Below are 12324 nucleotides of genomic sequence, written 5' to 3'. Positions count from 1 at the left end.
CTAAGCTAGAACTTTTTAAATATAAAGTTATACCCTTTAGGCTTACTAATACCCTAGTAGTGTTCTAATAATAAATTAATACTATCTTAAGAGGATACCTAGGAGAATATATAATAGTATATCTAGATAATATACTAATCTATTTAATAGATAAATAATAATATAAAGAGTATATTAGGAAAGTGCTTAAATAAATAAGTAAGGCTAAGCTATACCTTAAGCTTAAGAAATATAAGTTTTATATTACCTAGACTATCTTTCTAGGGTTTATAGTTAAACTAGGGAAGCTTAAAATTAAATAAACTAAACTATAGGAGGTCTCTAATTAGGGAACCCCTAAGTATATTAAGGATATTTAGTTCTTCCTAGGATTTTATAACTACTATAGGAAGTTTATCCCTAGATAGACTAAGATTATAGAACTACTTATAAGGTTAACTAAAAAGGAAGTCCCTTTTAAGTAGATAGATAAATACTAATAAGTAATAAATTAGTTAAAGGAAGAGTTTATAAAGGAACCTATTTTATAGATTTTTAACCTACGTTATCTAGTAATACTTAAAACTAATATATTAAATTTTATTATAGGAGCATGCTTACTTTAATAAGACCTAGAAATAGATAAGAAATACCTATATAGTTATTATTCCTAAAAGATAAAGGCTATAGAGCTTAACTATAATATCTATAATAAGAAAATATTAGTAATAGTTAAAGTCTTTAAGGAATAGAGAACGTATCTCTAAGAAGCTAAGTATTAGATACCTATATTCTTAGATTATAAGAACCTAATAGAATTTATAACTAATAAAACCCTTACCCCTAGATAAGTAAGATAGGCATAGACCTTATTAATATATAACTTTAAGATTATATATACTAGAGGAATAAAAAACCTTAGAGCTAATACCCCTAAGTAGATAACTAGACCTTTAAGAAAAGGTAGAAGTATTAGGGGCCTTACTTAAGTTTAACGCTAATAGTACTATTATATATAATACACCTAAGCTTATAGTAATAATAGAAGTATAAACTAGTATATAGCTTAATTAGATCTAGAAGGAAACTATAATTAATAAGGAAAGTATAAGCTACTTACTAGTAGAAATAAAGTATAAAGATAATATATATAAGGTCTTTAATAGAATCTTTATTCTAGTAAAAATCTAGAGAGAATTCGTATAATAATTCTATAAGGTGCTAGTATATAGCTACTAAGGAATTAAATAAATACTAAAATAACTAATAAGGGACTACTACTTCCCTTAAGCCTAGTAAATAGTTATAGAGGTCCTTAGGGATTACGTAGACTACTATAAAAATAAACTAAATAGGCACATACTATATAGGTAATTATAACCTATAGAAGTACTAAATAGACTATAGGGAGTTATTATAATAGACTTTATAATAGGATTACTAAAGTCTAAGAACCTAGATAATAAAGTTAAATATAATAGAGTAATAGTTATTATTAATAAAATAACTAAGTATACTTACTTCTTACTATATAAGGAAGTTAGTAAGGTAGAATATATAGTATTCTAATTTACCTCTATAGTAATAGCATAGTATAGTGCCCCTAATAAGATTATTACTAATAGAGATATACGCTTTATATCTAAATTCTAGTAGATAGTATTCGCCCTTATAGGTATTAAATATAGTATATTCACGGCATACTATCTATAAACGGATAGCCAGACTAAAAGGATAAACTAGATAGTAGAATAGTTCCTTAGATATTACCTAAACTACTAATAAAATAACTAGGTAGGGTTACTCCCCTATAGCGTAGTTAGCCTATAATAGCTTATAATATAGTACTACTAGAGTCTTACTATTCTTTATAAACTATAGATTTAACCTAGTAGCTTATTAAGTGCCTAGGGTAATAAGATCCTAGAGTGCAGATAGAAAAGATTAGGTAAAAGAAATTATATAAGTCTATACCTAACTCTAATAAGATGCCATATTCCTATAAGGAAAGATAGGTAAATACTATAATTTTAAGTATAAGCCTATGCCTACGCTAGAGAAGGGAGAGAAAGTCTAGCTATTATAAAAAAATATTACTAGTAAATAACTATTAAATAAACTAGACTACCTAAAAATTAGACTATATAAAGTCCTTAAGTAGATTACCCTAGTTTTATTTAAACTATGCCTCCTAAATAATATAAAAATATACCTAGTATTTTATATAGCCTTATTAAAAAAAGTACTATAAGACGTAGAACCTATAGTTTATAAGGTAGACATATATAGAGAATAATAAGAAGAATAGAAAGTAGTAAGTATTAATAGATACTAACTAGTAAATAGTTAGAACTACTATAAGGTTAAATAGCTAGGATATAATAAAAAGGGAAACCTATAGGATAATACCTAGAAACTAGAAGGTAATCTTAACTACCCTAAGAAGTTAGAAGAATTTCGGTTAAACTAATTTCTTAAAGAAAGCCTAGAGATATTAGACTAAGAGTTAGACTGCCTTATAGTAAATTATAAAAAATGCCACTATTAGAAAAGGTATAAGTAATATCTTAGAAGGCTACTTTACCCTTCTTAGAACTATTCTATAGACTAGTAGCTTTTAGCTCTACTTCTTCCTAATCTAATTTAGCCTCTAGGAATGCTAACTAATAATCCTCCTACTTATTAAGAAGCTTCTTCTATTTCTATAACTATAATACCTTTACTTAGGTAGTAGTAAGGGCATCTAGAATCTCCTCTTAAGCTTTCTTAGCCTTAATAAGTTTAGCTTAAATTTTAGCTTAGAAGCGACTAGTGTTACGTACTATAAATAATTAGTATAGATTAAATAATAGTAGTAGATAATATACTCTTAGCCACTAAGATACTATTAATATTATAAGAACTATAGACATTTAAATAAATATAAGCTTTATAAGTAGAACGCCTAGGCGTATTATATAGAGAAAGCTTATATAAAATTTTTAACTAATTATAGTAAGAATAAGGTATAGTAAGAAATTTATAATAACTAATTTTATTAGTAAGTATAAGTTATTTGTTAGTTTTATAAGAAGGCATAGAGGGTAATAATAACCTAACTTATAATAGGGCTTACCCTACTAATATAGCACTACCCCTATAATAGATTAATTTTTAGGCTAAAGATTTAGAAGGGGGAGATAGTATTATAGCTACTATACTATAATAGAATTATAGGACTTATATTAATAATAGTAGTAACTAATTAGATTATATAGGAGAAGAATATAATTATAGGTTAGATACTAAGTATAATATAGGTATATAAACGAGTTACGTAATTAAATCTATAGATCTATAGAATAGAGCCATAGAGCCTAGATCTATAGAATCTATAGGTAGAGCCTACAGAGCCACTATTAGATAGTAGTATATAGAGATAATAGATTACCACTAGGTAAGCCTTTATTATTAATTTATAATATAGTTCTCTATATCTAGTTTTCTTATAGAAGATTACTATTAAGTCTTTAGTAATATATTTTTATAGTAGTAACTAATTAATATTTATATAACACGTAATCTATACTACCCTATACACTACTTATCTCTTATAAGAACCCTAATAGGGCCATAGCTAGTAATATAGTTCTAGAGGCCCTATTATAGTAGCACTATATTATAAGCTATTATAGGCTAATTATGCCATAGGGAGTAACCCCACCTAGTTATTTTATTAGTAGTTTAGGTAATACCTAAGAAATTATTCTACTATCTAGTTTATTTTTTTAGTCTAGTTATCTATTTATAGATAGTATGCTATAGATATACTATATTTAATACCTATAAGGGTAAATACCGTCTACTAGAATTTAGATATAAAGTGTATATCTCTATTAGTAATAATTTTATTAGGGGCACTATGCTATACTATTACTATAGAGGTAAACTAGAATACTATATATTCTACCTTACTAACTTCCTTATATAGTAAGAAGTAAGTATACTTAGTTATTTTATTAATAATAACTATTACTCTATTATATTTAACTTTATTATCTAGGTTCTTAGACTTTAGTAATCCTATTATAAAGTCTATTATAATAACTCCCTATAGTCTATTTAGTACTTCTATAGGTTATAATTACCTATATAGTATGTGCCTATTTAGTTTATTTTTATAGTAGTCTACGTAATCCCTAAGGACCTCTATAACTATTTACTAGGCTTAAGGGAAGTAGTAGTCCCTTATTAGTTATTTTAGTATTTATTTAATTCCTTAGTAGCTATATACTAGCACCTTATAGAATTATTATACGAATTCTCTCTAGATTTTTACTAGAATAAAGATTCTATTAAAGACCTTATATATATTATCTTTATACTTTATTTCTACTAGTAAGTAGCTTATACTTTCCTTATTAATTATAGTTTCCTTCTAGATCTAATTAAGCTATATACTAGTTTATACTTCTATTATTACTATAAGCTTAGGTGTATTATATATAATAGTACTATTAGCGTTAAACTTAAGTAAGGCCCCTAATACTTCTACTTTTTCTTAGAGGTCTAGCTATCTACTTAGGGTATTAGCTCTAAGGTTTTCTATTTCTCTAGTATATATAATTTTAAAGTTATATATTAATAAGGTCTATGCCTATCTTACTTACCTAGGGGGTAAGGGCTTTATTAGTTATAAATCCTATTAGGTTTTTATAATCTAAGAATATAGGTATCTAATATTTAGTTTTTTAGAGATATATTCTCTATTCCTTAAAGGCTTTAACTATTACTAATATTTTCTTATTATAGATATTATAGTTAAGTTCTATAGCCTTTATTTTCTAGAAATAATAGCTATATAGGTGTTTTTTTATCTATTTTTAGGTCTTACTAGAGTAAGTATACTCCTATAGTAAAATTTAATATATTAGTTTTAAGTATTACTAGGTAGTATAGATTAAAGATCTATAGAATAGGTTCCTTTATAAACTTTTCTTTTAGCTAATCTATTACTTATTAGCACTTATCTATCTACTTAAAAGGGACTTCCTTCTTAGTTAATCTTATAAGTAGTTCTATAATCTTAGTCTATCCTAGGATAAACTTCCTATAATAATTATAAAATCCTAGGAAGGACTAAATATCTTTAATATACTTAGGAGTTCCCTACTTAGAGACCTCCTATAGTTTAGTTTATTTAATCTTAAGTTTCCCTAGTTTAACTATAAACCCTAAAAAGATAATTTAGGTTATATAGAACTTATATTTCTTAAGCTTAAGGTATAGCTTAGCCTTACTTATTTATTTAAGCACTTTCTTAACGTGCCCTTTATATTATTATTTATTTATTAAATAGATTAGTATATTATCTAGGTATACTATTATATATTCTCCTAGGTATCCTCTTAAGATAGTATTAATTTATTATTAGAATACTACTAGGGCGTTAGTAAGCCTAAAGGGTATAACCTTATATTTAAAGAGTCCTAGCTTAGTTTAGAAGGCTATTTTCTACTCCTTACCTTCCTTTATTCTAATTTAGTAGTATATATTTTTAATATCTAAGTGTATAAAGATCTTTATATCTTATAACTAATCTTATAAGTCTAAGATTAGTAGTAATAGGTATTAATCCTTTTTAGTTATAGTATTAGTTTTCCTAAAATCTATATAAAACTATAGTTTAGGGTTATCTTTCTTTTCTATAAACGTGACTCTATAAGCTATAGAGAATTTAGAAGGTTAAATATATCCTTATTTAAAATTATTTTTAATATATTATTTAGTAACCTTAAATTCCTTTTCTATAGTTTTATAAACTAGTCCCTATATAGGTTATTCCCCTTCTTCTAGCTTAATTTTATAATTCTAGTAAGTAACCTTCTAGTTTATTAAAGATATCTACAAATTCCTAGTATTATTCTAGAATACCTAGAATTCGTTTTTTACTAGTAGCTAGCTAATAGGGGTACTTAATTTCTTTAGTTCCCTAATAGATAATTAGATTAACTTACCTTAGCTATAGTATTCTAAGGATTATATTCTATTAGTTATCTATTTTAGCTAAATCTATAGTAAAATTATTAATTACTAATCTATCTAATAGGAAGGTCCCTAGTGTAGTTTCTATATTAATTTATTCCTAGAATAGTAGCCCCTTAATATTATATAGAGTCTATTATTTCTTTTTATTTATATAGTAGAGTCCTTCTTCCTCTATAAAGTCCTTTAATATAAAGTTCTAGGTTACTCTACTATTAATTATAGCTTAGATAGGTCTCCCCTTAGTATTCTCTATTAAGTATTATATATAGCCTAAGTATCCCTCTAAGGGCTTTCTTATCCTTTAGCTAATACTTAGTCTAGATTTTTATTACTACGTACTTTAGGCACTTATTCTCTAGGTATTTATACTATAGTTACCCCTTAATATACTTATATAGTAGAAGGGGTCCTAGTACTAATACTAGATATTTATCTACCTTTTTCTCTAGGTGCTATCTATATACTTTATCCCTCTAGATAAGATTATTATATAGGTTATCTATTATTCTAATTAGGAAGGCGTGGTGTTTCTTTTTTAGTACTAGGTATATTAGATAGTTATCTACTATATATAATATCTATAAGAGTTTATAATATACTAGATATTCTATTAGTGTCTAGGGGTTATCCCCCCTCTATAGGTTTAATTTTATCCTCTAAATGTTCTTCTTTAATTAGAATCTAGTATTTTATTATAATTTAGGGTGTATATACTTTATCTACCTATCTAATTTTATTAGCTATTTAAGCCTAGGTTTAACTATCTAGTATCTCTACTACTAAAATTATATTTCTTTCGACCTACTTATTAAAGCTAGTAAACTTAGTATTTCTTAGAAACTAGATCTTCTAGTTTTTATAAACTTTATAGATTATTTCTCTATATAAGTTTCTATAGTAAAAGCATATTCCCTTAATTTATTATCTAAAGTTAGCTAACCTAATTATTTTAGCTACCTTAAGGGCTAGTCCTTTTAGCTAGAAGTACTCTATTTCTCTAATATAGATATTCTTTCTAGAAGACATAGGTACCTCTTATATAGATAATAAGGAGAAAGGTTCTTCTCCTTAGAGAGTTAACTAGAATAGGGTATTAATTAACTTATCTAAACTACTCTCCTATTCTTCCTCCTCTAACTTACTATTTAAGTTGCTTATATTAAAGAATCCTAGGATTTAGGTATTTTATTTCTTAAGCTATAGAGTTATTTATCTTTCTTAGGTTACTACTAACTTTTTACCTATTAGCTAGTATCCTATATCTTTCTTTATCTTTATATATAATATGCATATATTCTAGGAGCACTTAGCCTAATAGGTAGTCTTATATTCCTTACTACTAGCTAGTTTCTCCTTAGTATCTCTTAAAGTTTCTTATTTCCTTAGTTCCTCTTTAGTACCTTTTATAGACTTATCCTAGCTTTTACTTAGGTAGTTTCTAGCTATATAACCTTTCTTACTATAGCTAAAGTAGGTGCCTTCTTTATATTACTTCTCCTTTATTATATTCTAACTTAATTCTTTTTCTTTATTAGTATCTAAGACTATTAGGTCCCCTTTATTATAGGTTTTATAGTTTTAGCTATTTATGCTGTATTTACTTCCTCCCTTATTATCTTATTTCTATAGGAATAACTCGTTGTCTACTTAGATAGCTTATTTAATTATTATAGGTAGAGTTATTAGCTTCTCTATTCTAATTATTTTATACCTAATATCTAACTTTAGTCCTTTATAAAATCTTTATATTAGGGCCCTTTCTCTATAGTCTAAGACCTTATTAGCTAGCTACTTAAATACTAATACGTAAGCTGCCACTATCTTAGTTTATTAGAGTTTTAAAAGTTTCTATTTAGCTATATGTTCCGCATTAATATTACTAAAGGTTAACTATAGTTTTTCCTTAAAGTAAGTATAGCTTATAAAGATAAGGTTAGTTTCTATTTTCTAGTTATTAACTTAGCTTATTCTCTAATCTATAAGATAACTATTAAACTAGTCTATTACTTTTCTAGTAAAGTAGGTAGCTATATAGGCTACCTTCTAGTCTTTATCCCTAAGATATTCTTAATTTAGATCTAGGTAAAAAGATATTAAGGCTAGAAATCTCCTAAGTTTAGTTTAAGTACTATTAAACTTCTCTAGATCTATAAGTTTTAGTAGTCTATTTCTTATTTAGAGTTCTATCTACTAGATCTATTTCTTTATAGTATTATTAGCTCCTCTTGCTATTCCTTCTAACATAACTCTTACTTACTTAACTAATTACTTATAAGCTTCCTTAGCCCTAGTATTCTCTTTATTAAGGTAGTTAAGTTATTTCTTTATCTAGACTAGGTCTGTTAGGTCTAATAATATTAGTTAGTTTACTATAGGAGCTATTATTAATACTAGTAATCTAGGTATATACCTATAGAGACTCTTAAGATATAATTATTAAAGTGTAATAGGGCCTCTAGAACTCTATTACTAGCTGTGGCCCTATAGGGGTTCTAGTAAGAGATAAGTAGCGTGTAGGGTTATATAAATTATATATAGTATAAACGTTAATTAATTACTACTATAAGAGTATATTACTAAAGACTTAATAGTAATCTTCTATAAGAAAACTAGATATAGGGAACTATATTATAGATTAATAATAAAGGCTTACCTAGTGGTAATCTATTATCTCTATATACTACTATCTAATAATGGCTCTATAGGCTCTATTTATAGATTCTTATAGATCTATAGATCCTAGCTCTATAGCTCTATATTCTTAGTATCTATAGATCTATAGATCTAATTATATAACTTCTTTATATATCTATATTATACTTAGTATCTAACCCGTAATCGTATTCTTCTCTAATATAATCTAATTAGTTACTACTATTATTAACGTAAGTCCTATAATTCTATTACGGCATAGTAGCCGTAATATAGGCCTTCTTTTTATTTATAATATATAGGTACTATCCTTACACCTACCTACTTCTTAAGCTAATATATAACTTACTTAATATATAAACCTCTATATAGTATAAAGCTACCTAGATAGTTATAGTTCTTATACTTTTAATTATATATAACTACGCTATACCCATTACTAGTATATCCTCTTATTTTAATAGGTACTATCTTACTAACCTAAAGGTCTATTTTATAGGCGCTATTATTATATATAAACTTACCTATAACGTAAGTAAGCTATTTATAATAGATATTATTATTATATTCGTCTTTATAGTACTATATAGAGGAAATTTCTAGAAAAACCACTTCTATAATATTCTAATAAAGTGCTAGGAATATAAAAAACTCTCTTATCTCTTATATAGTTAGCTATATCTAGAGGGCCCTCTAAATATTCTTAATAGACCTAAAAATTCTATTTATACCTTTTTAGGGCTCTCTTACTACTAAGAAAGTAATTATAAGTCTAGTAGTAGAAACTCTTCTTATATATAGATAAGTTTTATTAGTATTATTTAAGTGCTTTTTACTTCTAAATAGTAATTATAAATCTTTTAATAGATAGTTTTTATATATATAGGTAAGTTCTATTAGTACTATTTAAGCGCTCCTTACTACTAAAATAGTAATTATAGAGAATATATAAGTAGTCTATATTATATATAATTATAGTAATCTAATTAAAAAGTAGATATAGAATAAAAGTATTAGAGATACTAAGTAGATTACCTCTATATTATATAATAGAAGGGTGCTAGAAATACGTAAAATATAATAATTCTAAAGGGACGTTAGTGGGGCCACATTCTTATAATTATATATTATAAGAATTATCTATTACATTCCATTATCTCGATTAACTTAGGATTTCCGATAATTAACTAATAAAACTCTATAGTCTAACACTATAGAAGCGCCCTAGATTAATTTATATAATATCTAATATCGCATTATTAATGGGAAAATCATTATAAATAATTAAAAAAAGTAAAAGAAAAGAAATGCTATAAAGAAAGTATAGTAACTAACTTACTTATTATAATAGGGCCTCTAGGACTCTATTACTAGCCGTGGCCCTATTAGGGTTCTAGTAAGAGATGAGTAGCATATAGGGTTATATAGATTATGTATAGTATAAACGTTAATTAATTACTACTATAAAAATATATTACTAATTACTTAATAGTAATCTTCTATAAGGAAACTAGATATAGAGGACTATATTATAGATTAATAATAAAAGCTTACCCTATAGTAATCTATTATCTCTATATACTACTTATCTAATAATAGCTCTATAGGCTCTATCTATAGATCTAATTATATAACTTCTTATATATTTATATTATACTTAGCATCTAACCTATAATTATATTCTTCCCCCTTATAATCTAATTAGTTACTACTATTACTAATATAATTCCCATAATTCTATTACGGCGTAGCAGCCGTAATAGCTATATAGAATTAGAAAGATAACCTTATTACTATAGATCTAGACTTAGACTTAGTCTAGAGGGCTATTTATAACTATAATAGTTCTATCTATAATAGGTACTATTACTATCTTTCTAAAGTTCTACTAGGAATTAGTATTATATAAAGAGAGAAATAAGAGTAAAAGACTTATATATAAAATTAAATTAAAAGAATTATATATAAAAAGATTAAATAGAATTAAAAATATTAACTTTATATAATTTAGTAAGTACTTAAAACTATAAACTAGAAAATTCTAAACTCTTAATTATATAATATACTAGTAGAGAGAATATAAAAGTTATAAAAATAAAACTATAGTACTAGAAGCTTTCTTATATACCTAATAATAAGGCTTTTAAAAACTACTATTATAATCTTATAATAAAGAATACCCTATCTTACTCCTATTTTATATAATAAGATAACTTATACTATAATTAAATAAGATAAGAATCTAGCTAATTATATACCTATTAAAATCTACCTTCTCTATAGTAATTTTATTATTTAAATAAAAGGAAATAGGGTTTATAATTATATATATAGGGTATATAATTAGCTACTATAAATAGGAGAAGCTAGTAAGGGTAAAAAGGGGAGAGATAAATATAGAATTATATACTACTACTACTAAAAAAGAAAGTTACTAGTATATATATAATTATATATATATAAGTGTTTTAGATAGTATTAAGGTATATAAAGAATAAGGTAAACTAATTTAGTTAAAGTATAAAAAGGTTTTCTATCTAAGCCTTTTATAAAGCTTAGAAAGGTAAATATAAATAATTAAAACTAGTTACCCTTTTATATTTCCTTTTACTTATAATATATTACACCCTATACTACGTACACACGTAAATATAGCTAACCTAACAATACCCTTAGTTTAATCATATACAATTTAACTTAGATTCTAATTACGTTCTTTTAGCGCTTTTATGCTTTCTCACCCAAAGAATTAAACCTACACTACAGCCTTCTAGCTATATCCAATGCCAGACCCAAGCCCAGTCGAGATCATCAAGCGTGAATGCCTGTCCATTGCGATACTTTCTATCGGAACCATAAACAGAAACATAATCATCTTTAATCACTCAAGAACCTTCTTTTGTCATCTCGATAATCCATCTCTAGCTCTCCAGATTCTCTCTGATATAAAGAATTGCACCGCCTTCGCAGACTCTCATCCCAGTAATCTTCACGATGAGTGAATCGACGCATGGAAAGCCAGCGTCTCTTTGATATTGACGGGATTGAGGCGGGAGCGCTCGCCAAAAAGGTTTCCCACCAAGAGTCCGCCCAGGTGGAGCGATTCGGTAAGGGTTGTCGTCATTGTGCTAGCAAGTGGCTGGAGTGGTACTCTATTAGTTGCTACGTATTTTTGAACAATTTGAACATAGGAGTACCAAATGGCCATCATTGTGATATTGATTGATGCTGCTACCTTCTACGGAGTGATTGCAATGGTGTGTTGGACTTCGTGGCAGCAGTGGATCGTGAGTGAAAGTTCGATCCATCATGTATGCAGAAGATGCTTTCTTTCAAATCATGCACCCGTTTCTGCCAGTTTTTAGACATGGAATCGGCGGGTCCTAACAAAAGTCTCAGACATCGACGTGTGCCTTTAGTCGTACGCTAGGGGCAGGTTTTCTCTAAGTGTAGAGTATAATAACGGGACAAAGACACTTTTTGATCGTCATGCACTACCGCTCAGGATTCAGAACCCTAAGGAAAGGCTAGGGTCTCTGCTACTAGTGAATGGATATCTCTCTTATGATACCCACCAACTCGGTTTGATTGCCTTTGGGGAAGTTGGTCGTACATAACTCGGATAGCGCCTGAAAATACTTATAGACAGTCCCTATTCGCAATATA

The sequence above is a fragment of the Didymosphaeria variabile genome (assembly GCF_027946475.1).
Source record: "Didymosphaeria variabile strain IMI 356815 chromosome Unknown scaffold_3, whole genome shotgun sequence".
Taxonomy (NCBI): domain Eukaryota; kingdom Fungi; phylum Ascomycota; class Dothideomycetes; order Pleosporales; family Didymosphaeriaceae; genus Didymosphaeria; species Didymosphaeria variabile.
This window is presented reverse-complemented; position numbering follows the sequence as displayed.